The 12,435-nt window shown below is 41.9% G+C and overlaps 1 protein-coding gene across 1 annotated transcript in view; it reads right to left on the bottom strand.

Moving 5' to 3' along the window:
• The window catches only part of GCGR (glucagon receptor), a 48,661-nt gene extending 36,961 nt beyond the window's left edge, over nt 1-11,700 (bottom strand). Inside the window, exon 1 of the mRNA XM_088474733.1 lies at nt 11,522-11,700. The gene's annotated coding sequence lies outside the window, so the exon portion shown is untranslated. The remainder of the gene's footprint in view (nt 1-11,521) is intronic.
• Between the last annotated feature and the right edge of the window lie 735 nt (nt 11,701-12,435).

Here is a 12,435-nt window from a genome sequence, read left to right as displayed (position 1 = left end):
GTTTTGGCAAAACCAATCCAGATCCAAAATCAGGGGAGATCCAGATCCAAAACCAAAACGGGGTCGGCGCACATTTCTACTTAAGATGTGTTTCCTATAGCCAGCAATGGGGAACTAACCAAGCTGGATAAAGCTAATATGTACATGTGCAGCTATTGGCTGCTTATCCTCATTTACTGTAACCTTTCACCAGTAGTAGTAGGAAACCTTTCACCCGGCAGCCTGGGAAAATCTTTGCAGTGAGTGGGGTTTTCATTGGGGATATGAGAGTAGTTCCAACGTGGTAAAATGTGCGCATTTACAATCTGTATCATTGCGATAAGCAGTAATACTGATTGTTGCTTAGCACACGATAAATAAACCCCAATGTGTTTTAACATTCTTCTGTATTACATAGTATTGTACTGACAACAGTACAAATGCATATTTGCAAACCAAATAGCTCATGACAGGCTCTGTGATAAATGTTTGTTTGGTTAAAAATGTTACAATGTGAACTGACTATAAAAACTACTAATATTCTTCTGCTTTGGATGACTACCATTATTTGTAATAACATAGAATAAATGACATTAATCACAGTAGAACGGTGATAAACATGGACGAATGAACCTGGGAATTAATTTGACCACAAGCTCTGAGATATACCTAAAATCCTGAGTTTTTTAAGATGACTGACAGTGGAGAACAGAGTAGGTCAGTAGTAAATCAGTCAGCATTATGTATATCTTGTGGGGCATGGGGCTGTAAGTGAGGTGTGTATTTTAATCTGATTTGGGCATTTGGTCTGTATTTATGCGATAAAACATAACAAAACAAAAGACTTGTTCATTGGGCAGATTAAACTCTTTAACATTTCTATGTTTAATCCAGCTAGAGGAAAGATTTGCCATGTTGGCTGAACATAGACACATAATATTGTTCTAATACACCCTCAGGAGTAGCATTCCAAGGCCAGCTCAAGCCAGATTACACTATGAGTGCCTCCAGACAGATGGGTAGTTTTACACAGAAAGAATATGCTTTGTACCCAGTCTCCAGGCTCACCAGAAGGTCATGGTGTAAGCCATTACCTTCCTAAGCGCACACAGGAAACATTCCTAATTGCTAAATAATTGCCCATGAGTTTTCAGAACTAGATGTGACCTGTGACCTCTCAATAACTTCAGCTCCCAAAAACCAAAACATGAAGCCAGGACACCTGTAGAGAGCCACTAGGAGTGAGAATCCAAGTTCAGAACACATTCCAAGCAGATTATGGATGAAAACAACAGCTTCCTATTGCCACGCCAACAAAAAAGTCCCCTAATAGCGCCCCTGTCCTCTACCTGCACTTTGTGTGTTTGTTCAGTGGAAATATGGCTTCTGGCACTGCAGTTTCTTCAGACACTAGAGCGAAGGGCAGAGGCCAGTGACTGCCAACAGTAAATGAACCACACTGAGCTAATAAGGTCAACAAGGTATTTTCAGCATGGCTGACTCCAAGAAGACCTCAATTGGCAACCAGAAGCCCTATCGATGTTGAGTAACCCAAACTTCAGTAAGGGTAAGAATATCCCAAGAGGACAGTTTGCTTTTAAAGCATGTTATGTTGTTTTGGCCACACTGAAGGAAATATGTACCAAACACATAGTGGGATAGAGGTAGAACATCTCATTAGTAAGTTAGAAGCCACACTTGGGAAGAAATCTCCTTAGCTAGTAAGTTTTAGTAATTCACTAGTACCTCACCCCTTCTTCCACTGTTTCAAATCTCCTGTTGCTTTTCTCAAGCCAGTGAACAAATTATCACATCAGCCAGGCAACTTTGCCAACTGTGGGTAAGCTGGAGATAAAGTGGACGGGGATAAAGTACCAAACAACCATCTCCTGTCATTTTTCAAACACATGACAGTTAAGCCGCGTATCCACTAGATGATAAATTGGACGATCTGAATGATAACGATATCGTTATCGTCTGCAATATCGTCCAGTGGATATGTCGTCAACGACCATCGATGCTCGGTCCCGCTGGTCATTGACGGCATCTTTCATCGCCCATACTTGCAGGGCAACCTGACGATATCATCAGGTTCTGCAAGTACGGGGATAAGGGAGGGTGACGTCACTGAACGATATATCGTTCGGTGTGGGTGCTCAATGTCGTTAATGACATTGAGCACATCACTGCCGGGGAAACGATAGACGATATCGCTCATGGAGCATATCGTTTACTGGATACCCGCCTTTAGGAGCTGGTTGGTTGGTACTTTATCTCCATCCAATGCTTAGTAAATAGACCCCAGTATCTCACCAAGTTAACAGAGAGCCCATGGTAAAATGTTACCTGCCCCAATTAACCATTCCTTCAAAATACTATAAAATCACACAACTTCATCCAAAAAAATAACAATAACCAGCAACACAACACACTTAACTACACTGTGAACAATCTTGAGCACTAATGGACATCACTCTCACAGCTGCCGCATGTCAATGTTGCAGCTTTGACAACCTCGCAGAAGCTTATATTTTCCTCTGTGCTCAGGCCCCTCATGCTACTAAAGAACCTTCACATGCACAAACCTAAATGCTACTTACATCATGATATTAAATAAGCTATCTAAATTCGAAGTAGACTCCAAATTAGACATCTCTTTACAGAGAAATAGTTAGTCAATAGGAAAAACCATGCAGGAAAACCACATTAATACAGAATATATTCACCATTAAAACCACAATATATATAGAGAATCAGCAATGTTTGTTCTAGGTCATTGTACCACAATCTTGTGTGGTTGTACACCTTCTACATGCACATAGTTCATGTAGGGTGCACTGCATGAATTGATTCATGATGCAAGAAACCTGTAATAGACTTGGGCAAATAATGTACAATGTTTTAAAAATGTAAACACTGTATTGGACTGAGACATTTAGCCTTATTTATGAAAGTGCAAGTACTTTTGGGTAGATCATAGATATTCCTTGATCCTTGAGTACAGATGTTTGGGAGAAGGTAGAGGTTACATGAATAAGGCATGGATGGTGGCCCTAAAATATTGAATTGTGAAGTGAGCACTTTTCTTCCTTTCTGCAATGTGCATTTCAGCCATAAAAAAAAGTTGCTAATTTACTTTTCTGGTGCAGATTTAAGTACTGGGAAATGGGTGTGTACTCTCAAAGCACTCAGGGCTGTATTCAGAGGCGGCCGTACGGTCTACGACCGCACGGCCGCCTCGATGTTTGTCTAGTGCGCATGCGCACGAGGGAGCCGGCTCCTTCGTGCGCATGCGTGAGACCCGCTACGACTGACAGCGCTGGTCGTAGCGGGTCTCTTTCCAAAGGGGGCGAGCTGTCGATGTTGATTGACAGCTCGCCCCGTTTGGAAGGCGGGCCGGTGGGGTGGCAGCCCAAACGGAGGCGGTCCCATGGGAACGCCTGCCGTTTGGGGGAGGCCCCACTGTAATCACTAGTGATGTCAGTGGAGAGCTTCCGGCTCTGACAGAGCCAGAAGCTCTCCGGGGCTTACGACAAGTGAGACCCTACCCTAGGGTCTCGTCGTAAGCCCCGATGGACGCGATGGTCAATGACCATCGCGACCATCACCCTAGCGGTCGTTAGAGCTGTGGGTGTTAACCCACAGCCTAACGACCGAAATAGAGGCGGCCGGTCAGGATGCAAGCGGCCGCCCAGTTTCTGAGCGACCGCTTGCATCCTCCGACCACCTCTGAATGAGGCCCTCAATCACTCTCCCCCTCCTACATCTCCAACCCCATTCAGTCCCAACTCCCTCCCACTGCCTCCGCTATTCCCCTGATTGACGCCTGCACTCCACTCTGGTTACCTCATGCTCACCTCCAAGATTTCTCCTACTCTACACACCTTTTCTTGAACTCACCCTCTCGCCAAGTCAGACTTTCTGTGAGTTTCAACACTTTCAAACACTCACTAAAGACTCACCTTTTCATTAAAGCCTACCATCCCTCCTCTTAAATCTCCACACTTCTCTCCTCCCCCCTATTTCACTTCTCCAGTTCACCCTCCAGCTGCTCACACTCCCTCTTAGCATGTAAGCTGTCATGGGCAGGGCCCTCCGACCTCAAGTACCTTCCCTGCATGTCCCTGCTTCCAGTGTCCATGGTCTCCTAGTCCCTATCAGCTACTGTGACTCTATGTGCTCACCCTTCGTTGGATACAGGGTCACTGAGTACTGAACTGACTACCCCTCCAATTTAATCATATACACTTGGATGTCATATACACTGAGGGCCTGATTCAGAGCCAGACGCAATTAGCGCTCGCTCGTTCAGAAAAAGAGGGTGGCTATTCAAATGATCCGTTCGCTCTTTGCGGTCTGTTGACGCCTCCATATCTGAACGAGCGAACAAAACTTGCGGACGTTTATTTAAAAAATATGCCCCCTGGCCGCTCGCATCATACGCCATGTCCGCTATTTATTAGATTAATCGAGTACATCGAACAGCGTATGAACTGCTCGCTATTCTTGTGGTTGGTTTTTCCTACCACTATATTGCGAGCAGTTTTGACTATAAAACAACCAAGTGACGTGGTCAATGACGCTGCTGTTGTAATTATGCACACCCATAAAATGCCCGTTTTGACCTTTAAGCACGCCTGCGTTCTTAATTCCACTCCCCGTTTTCAAGCACCTTCCCCTGTTACCACTCACATACGCCTCCTCCTGTCACTCAAAGTAGCAGGCATTCGCTATATAGCGAACAAACGATTTTCGGCCGCACTGACTGGTTCGCGCATGCGTATTATAAACCGTACGCATGCGCAGAAGTGCGAACATCGCTCGGAACGAGCGTACTGCCGCTTACGAGCGGCTCTGAATCAGGCCCTGAGTTCCCCAACACTTGCTGTTGTCTGTGTCCTACCTAATTTATCGGTTTATTGTTCTGTGTTACTCCATTGACATAGTGATATACCATTTGAACTGTCATGTTTTACTGTTTCTGTATACGGTGCTACGTAAACTTTGTGGTGCCTTAAAAATAAAAGATAATAATAATAATGCAGTAACTGGAAATATAGTTACAACTGCGTCTATAAAGAAGCATTGTGGGCCTGCTCTTTCTGTGGTTATTAAATGACTGATAAGATTATTTCGTATGATTCATATGTGCTACACATTAAACAAGCTCATTTTTAACTAGTAATTAATACTGTAGTTTTTATTTATGTAGTTCTAGCAAATTTCTTAGAACTGTATAATCGAGATGTACATCAGATTATTTACCTAAAAACTAAAGCAAAGTGTACATCAGGCCCAGCTTGTGAGAGCTATATGAAACGTACAGGATTTGGCTTCTAAGAAATACGTTTAAGGATATGAAAGTAAGAAGAGTTTGTTGGGAGTGTGATTGTGTAAGCAGCCCTGGGAAGTCTTGCTGAAATGTCCCAATGTGAGCAGGATAATCCCGATTTTAGGGGCACCTTTGTCCACACAGTTAGAATGTTGAAAGGTATAAGTTATGTACAAAAGAGCAGAAGTGAATAGATGGATGTGAGATTTTAGAGGGTTACATGTGGTCTAGCTCTACATCCGCTACACATGGACTTGTAAAGGTGCGTACACACTGGGCGATAAAGTGGACGACTGAACGATAACGATATCGTTATCGTTCAGTCGTCCACTTTTAACCCCAAAAAGATGAACGATAACGACGACGCGCGTTCCCGCGGGTCGTTCGTCATTATCGTTCATCGGGCTGACATGCAGGCCAACCTGACGATCTCGTCAGGTTGCTGCATGTCAGGGAATGGGGGAGAGAGCCCGGCGCTGAACGATATCATTAATGATATCGTTCAGTGGCTGTGCTCAATGTCATGAACGACATTGAGCACAGCCTGCCGGGGACAACACTACACGATATCGCTCAGGGAGCATATCGTGTAGTGTGTACCCACCATAAGAGTCTTCTTTTATTCCAAACAGAATACAATTTCAGAGAACCACCCATAAATTGATCTCTATGTTGAGCCGGCACTACTGTCTACAAGGACATAGAGGATACTACAAGAAAATGGTGTCTGTAATGCAACCCAAGGCACTTATGTGTCCATCAATATAGTATATCATTTTTATCAGCCATCTGAGATCAGATTGGGAAGGGGTGTGATATATCAAAGGACGAAAGGGCCTACTGTTAAAACATAACTTTTCAACTACAATAGGGCATTTTTTTTAATTTTGACCAATACATCAAAAGCTTCCAGCTGGCAAGGTCTCCTTATGCCTTTCCATGGGGAAGTCTACTTGCCAAGCATTGTGGAAGTACTTTCACAACATTACAACTAATGGTGGTTATAGACAGCACGATGAACCACACAATCCTACAAAGTGGATGAGGGGATAAGCAACTGAACGATAATCGCTGTACTTCCATACACTGCACAATGTATGGGCACAATTTGTCCTTCACTGAATGGAATTGGATGTAAGAAAGATGGGACAAATGGACATGACTGATAATCAAATTATCCCGCCCATTTTTCAGACATCTTCAGGCATTGAACAATTATGGTTCATATCCATACACTGAACAATAATCATTCAGAATTGTCATTCATCAGCCAGATCTGAATGATTGTCATTCAGTGTATGGCCAACTTATGTTCAGAAATCATAATAATAGGGATTGTTATATAAGAACGTCCATTTAGTCAAGCATGTAACTTATATAACTTGTACAAGTATAACTTGTATATATTAAGGGGCCCGTACACGAGCCAACAGATTGCCTGATCCCCCGTTCAGAACGGAAACTGCGATCCGCTGGTCGGAAATGCAGACCGGCGTCTATCGATGGTATACATATTAAAAGTCACCGATTTGCAAATTACATTTTGATCGTGATTGGCAAATCAGTGAAATCCAACATGCTGGATTTCACTGATCCTCCGACCCTGGCATCTGAGGATCGCAGGATTGCGGCAATCAGTCGCTGGTGTATGGGGGCTTTTACTTGTACAAGCTTATATGCACTGCAAATTAGCAAGATCTCCTACCTGCTATATGGGGAGAATAAAGGGAGAAAACGGACAGCCCCTTTATATCAGTTGTGCAAATTATTATATGTATCCTATCCATACATATTTTCACTGACATTTTAATCAAGCTGAAGTCTCTTGTATCCATGTCCAATGTTTTTAACCTAAGCTCTGCACATGAATTTATTATTTATTGTATATATATATATATTTATATATATATATATATATATAGCCACTGTCCTTGTGCTGGCACTCTGTATCCAGTACACCATGCTCCGGTGCCCAAAATCAAGCAAACATATCTTCCAAATAAATGGCACTCAGAGACAGCAAGGAGCAATGAGCCAGTGTTGAACTGGTTTATTGCTACTTGCTGTCTCTGAGTGCCATTTATTTGGAAGATATCTATCTATCTATATATATATATATATATATTTATATACATATATATCAGTTACGTCAATGGCTGGGGAGGCACACATGTATAAAAACACAGTTTTTACATCAAAACTCTGGAGCATGACAGGGAGTATGGTAGGGGAGGGAGTATGACAGGGGAGGCTCTGCCCTGACTGCACGTCCCTGTTTTATATGCCCTGAAGAAAATGGTATTGGCATTGAAACGTTGGTTTCTTTAATCACTGTTGCAAGTGTTTTTTTCTGCACCGAGTGCCGCCGTCATTTCGCCTTACTATATATATATATATATATATATAGTCAGGTCCATAAATATTGGGACATTGACAGAATTTTCAGATTTTGGCCTCTATTCACCACCACAATGGTTTTGAAATGAAACAAACAAGATGTGCTTTAACTGCAGACTTTCAGATTTAATTTGAGGGTAATTACATCCAAATCGGGTGAACGGTGTAGGAATTACAACAGTTTCTATATGTGCCTCCCACTTTTTAAGGTCTAAACACAGAATGCATTTATGTATTATATACACGTTATATATACACAGCCTGCAGGTAATTTTATCCAATATTTTCAATAATTTTGTGACTCAAAGTTAGTCTTCATACATGAAATTCATTTGTGCTTCATATACACCTTATACACAGAGCCTAAAGTTAGTTTTATACAATATTTTTAATAATTTTGTGCCTTAAAGAAAGTTTGTGTACATTGAACCATCAAAAAGCAAAGGTTTCACTATCTCAGTCATGCTAAAAAAAATCCGTATTTCGGAATATTCCGGATTTTGGAATATTTGGATTTGGGAGACTCAACCAGTATAGAATATGTTATCATTCACAACAGTCCAGGGACATTTTTGTCAGCAGCCAATTAACCTCCTCCCAGTATATTTTTCGGCTGTGGAAAGAAGCACACAAAAACACAAGGAGAACATACACTGATTGGCTCCTGGCTGATGTTGAACCCAAGACCCCAGTGCTGGGTAAATGACTAAGCACTACAAGCCCCCTTTCCCCCAACCTGTATCAGACAGTTTTTCAGTAGTTTGTTATACAGAGGAACCTGCATTTCACGCTGAGAAAACATCACATATAGGATTACAGAGTATTATATCAAGGGGAGAGTTATATTACTGTTTTACTAACACACTCCACATGCTTATAGCACTTCATACATCACACGATGCTGAAGTTCTTTTCACTTATTTGTTTAAAAAAAAAAATCTCTAAAGCTTGTTGGCATAAAGTATTCAGTATAGAGGTACAGGGGCCTGATTCAGACCCGTGGGCTGATGTTTGGCCACTACGAATGCGCATGCCGGAGCCGCCTCTGACATGCACATGCGCGAGACCCGGCTAGCGACGGGCACTCTGTCGCTCCGGGTCTCGCACCAAAAGGGGACGGCTCGCCCCATTTTGGAAGCGGGCAGGGGGGGTGGCTGGCCAAACGGAGGCGTTCCCAACGGAATGCCTGCCGTTTGGTGGCGACCCCACTGACATCACGAGTGATGTCAGTGGTGAGCTTCCGGCTCTATTAAGAGCCAGAAGCCCACTGGGGCTTGTGGGAATGAGACCCTACCGAAAGGGTCTCGTCGCAAGCCCCAATGGTCGTGATGGTCGAGACCATCGCAACCATCACCTGCCCGCACGCAATAGCTGTGGGTGGTCACCCACAGCTATGCGAGCAGCCAGGAGGCTGCACAAAACAAAAAAACGTCCTGATTCAGAGCGTCCGGCTCTGAATCAGGCCCAGAGTCCCTACATAATTACCTCTCTTCATTTACACTAGGAAAGGGTAGAATAGTGCAAAGTATGTATCACATCTATTTCTAGTGGTGTGAAGCTGAGATTTCCATGACAATTAAGCCGGAAAATTATGTTTCCTCAATCTGGCCATAGATAATTACTATGCACTATTTCAACTGAACAGTAAACTGATTTCCTGTGAAATTTCACTTCTGCTTCAGCTGTAAGATTTTGCTACGTTTTATACTGAATTTTTCAGCTGTACTTACTTTTCTCTCCATTTTTTGTATAACTTGTTTTCCCCTATACTGTATTTTTACAAGTACCTTTCCAGTGTTTTGAAAATAGCCGTTGAAAGGCAAAGTCAATCAGAGAGTATAAAAACGTGCTCCTTAAGCTATCATCCACAAACAGCAACAACAGAGCGCCTCCTAATGGCTGAACAAGCTGTAACCTGGTAGAACAGTTGCTCACAGAATAATTGGTACATTTATTAAGATGGGAGTTCTATTAAGAAGTGATTTTGCCCATAGCAACCAATCAGATTCCAGGTATTATCTTCTCGAAGGTGGTAGATTAATGAGAAGTAGAATCTGATTGGTTACTATGGGTAACATCACTTAGAACTCCCATCTAATGCAGGGCATACACTATACAATTATATGTCAGATATCTGTCCAATCTGACTGGTTGGAATAAAAACCTGGTAATGTATGGGAGCAAATAACAATAGAAATTTGCTCCCACACACTAGAAAACAGACAAGATTTTCCTTCCCACCAGACAGATTGGGCAGATATCTGACAGATAATTGTAGAGTGTATGCCCATCATTAGTAAATTTACCCCTAAATATGCACATAGCTTTGTACACCTGCATGTATTGCACAAACAGACAGCTGGTGTATCACAGTTTATCACTAGTACATTTTTACAGTCATTAGGTGATTAGCAACCTGTAACTCATTGCACAACTCAGGAAGTGTACTGCTAACAAGATGCATTATAAATTAACAAAGTTCAAACACATGCCTGCAGCAAACACACAGTCGCTTATTCTGGAGGAGCTGACTAGACTGGTGACTATGATGTTTTCAAGTTGATTGACCTAAAGTCAGCTCTTAAGCATCATGCAAGTCACAACCTCTGGGAGACTAAAGTGTGTTATCTGCAGTACAAGTGAGTCCCACTATGTGTATTGTGCATGCACACTGCCATTTACACAGTAATGTACAGGCACCAACGAGATATACATCACTGCTCCAGACCTCATCTGTGATAACTGGACATGACAGAGCTATGAGCCAAGTTTCCTGCAGCCTGGGGATAGGGACAGGGTTGACAAATGGGGGTGTCACCATGAGACCCTTCATTGTCTATAACCTACAAATTTAATGAAACGTGTCACCTATTCCTCATCATTATCATAACTTACATGTATCAAAGCTTGATGTGTCACCTATTCCTCATCATTATCATAACTTACATGTATCAAAGCTTGATGTGAGATAAAATTGTGAAATATATATCACCAACCAATCAGCTTCTAACTTACATTTTGCAGGCTGTGTTTAAGAAATGATAGTTTGGAGCTGATTGGTTGGTGATATATATTTCACAATTTTATCTCGCATATCTGCTCCCACACAGGTATTTATGACCTATAACACAAACAACTATGGGACAACTATGAGAAATACACAAAACTATGGGAAGAACGCAAGCATTACACAAGTGGCAGCATTGCTATATAATGCTGCAGGGCAATCCAGCACTGTCCCCAGGCTAGACGACGTTAAAACAAAGGGTGATTATTATATACTTATTATGTAGATATATACAAAAGTCAGATTTATATTTAATTTGAAGTCAAAAGAACCCTGTTAAATTTGGCACAGTATAATGCTGTGGTATGTAACTAGCGGCTTTCCTGCTAATGTGGAACTACAAGTCTCAGCAGAAGTTGATATGGCAAGCTGAGACTTGTAGTTCAACAAGAGCTGGAGAGCCAGAGGTTGCCCAAGACTGTAATGCAGTTAATTCATGTAATAAAAATAATTAATCTAGAACTACGGTAGAGATCATATGCACTAATGCAGGACAGAAGCAGAGCACGGTCAGAAAGGTGCTTTGATTACACATAAATTATTTCACCACAATAAATATTACTAAGAATTCCAAATATAACAGAAAGTAAAACACACACAACACACATTATTCTTAATGCTTAACATATAATAGACACTTAACGGTGTTGCTAGTACAAGACAAAGGGAAAAGAGAACATTGATAAACTTTGTTTTAATGCTAGATATGGGAAACGTACACAAATACAACATTTGATGGGACTCACAAAATTGTTGGCAAACTAGGAGAAGTTTGCAAGATTCCCTTTTGGAGTTTTACACCACTTAGTTTCCCGTTAGTTGTAAAGCGCTCAGCCCTCAGCATCCTGCTGGGCACAGAGATCAAGTCACATCCTGCATGTACAGTAGAGGGGTGACACCAGTAAGGAGCCCTGTCTGTTGCCCTCCTCCTTACACCCGGATCAGGGCAGTAGATATCTGACCAGGAGCCGGTGCTTTGCCAAAGTCTGTAACTTGACAGCTTGTGTGAGTGAGCAGCAGCCTCCCCAGTGGGTGTGGTTACCACCTGTCATTTACCCGGGCTGATCTTCCCCTGGGTCCTAGAATCACTAATCCAGATCCAGCAATACTGTGCTCATGCACTGGTGAATACAATGGGAGGGAGGGAAAGGGTTTATTATAGCATCGCTATATACAGTACATAAATACTTCATCTAGTTTCTAGTTGTAATCATTATAGTGACCTATTATAAGTTTCTACACATGCTTCTGTATATATTGTAGTTCTACATAAAGCCTGACACGTGTCTGGCTAATTATTGTTTAACCTTATTTTAATTTTCTTTTTATATGGAATAATATTGATGTAATATTCAATTTAGCAAACAAATTATAATGCTTTATTTTCTGTATCTTCTGTACACACACACATATATATATATACATATATATATATATATATATATATATATATATATATTACATAGGGGGAAAAGTACTAAAGGTGCCCACACACATACCGACTTGCTCCCAATCAGCCGATGTACACAGTTTTCCACTGAACTCTCCCCAGCCACCGTGGTCACGATTTGGAGTTAAAAATGTCCAATCTGACTTAAGATCTAGTTTGCAGCCAGTGCATTGTATCCCAGATTGGCTAATCTGCCCTACAGTATGGCAG

This window comes from Taudactylus pleione, unplaced genomic scaffold, assembly GCF_031769625.1.
Source record: "Taudactylus pleione unplaced genomic scaffold, aTauple2 ptg000016l, whole genome shotgun sequence".
Taxonomy (NCBI): Eukaryota; Metazoa; Chordata; class Amphibia; order Anura; family Myobatrachidae; genus Taudactylus; species Taudactylus pleione.
The sequence above is the reverse complement of the archived record's forward strand: the minus strand, read 5'-3'. Positions and strand labels throughout refer to the sequence as shown.